This window comes from Octopus bimaculoides, chromosome 25, assembly GCF_001194135.2.
Source record: "Octopus bimaculoides isolate UCB-OBI-ISO-001 chromosome 25, ASM119413v2, whole genome shotgun sequence".
Taxonomy (NCBI): Eukaryota; Metazoa; Mollusca; class Cephalopoda; order Octopoda; family Octopodidae; genus Octopus; species Octopus bimaculoides.
In genome coordinates this window covers 26379785-26380654 of record NC_069005.1, presented here as the reverse complement: position 1 = coordinate 26380654, position 870 = coordinate 26379785, and the positions used below count along the sequence as shown (strand labels likewise).

General features: G+C 37.2%; 1 protein-coding gene across 1 annotated transcript in view; it reads left to right on the top strand.

The window, feature by feature from the left end:
• Positions 1-870, top strand: part of LOC106877442 (glutamic acid-rich protein) — an 8965-nt gene that overhangs the window by 7817 nt on the left and 278 nt on the right. The window lies entirely within an intron of this gene.

The following is an 870-nucleotide window of genomic DNA, read 5'->3' as shown; positions in this document are numbered from 1 at the left end:
TATATATATTGGTGAGACCTTAATTTTATGGGCGCAGGTGTGGCTGTGTGGTAAGTAGTTTGCTTACCAACCACATGGTCCCGGGTTCAGTCCCACTCTGTGTCACCTTGGGCAAGTGTCTTCTGCTATAGCCTTGAACTGACCAAGGCCGGAAACTGAAAGAAGCCTGTTGTATATATATGTGTGTGTGTGTATGTTTGTGTGTCTGTATTTGTCCCCTCCCCCAACATCACTCGACAACTGATGGTGGTGTGTTTATATCCTTGTAACTTAGCAGTGACTGATAAAATAGTGCTAGGCTTACAAAGAATAAGTCCTGAGGTTGATTTGTTCGACTAAAGGTGGTGTTCCAGCATGACCGCAGTCAAATGACTGAAACAAGTAAAAGAATATATATATATATGTGTGTGTGTGTGTATGAAATATATATGTATATATGTTTATGAAATATATATGGCACCTTGGTCAAGTGTCTTCTACTATAGCCTTGGGCCGACCAAGTTATATATATATATATATATGTATATATGAGTTATATATATATATGTATATGAAATATCATCATACATCCATTTTCCATGCTGGCATGGGTTGGACGGTTTGACTGAGGTCCGGAAAGCCAGCGGCTGCACCAGGCTGCAATCTGATCTGGCACTGTTTCTACAGCTGGATGCCTTTCCTAATGCCAACCACTCCGAGAGTGTAGTGGGTGCTTTATATACATATATATATATATATATATATATATATATAAAGCACCCACTACACTCTATATAAATATATGTATATGATATATATATATATATGTATATGTATATGAAATATGTATGAAGTGTGTGGTCTTGATATCTTAAAGACTTTTCCATTTCT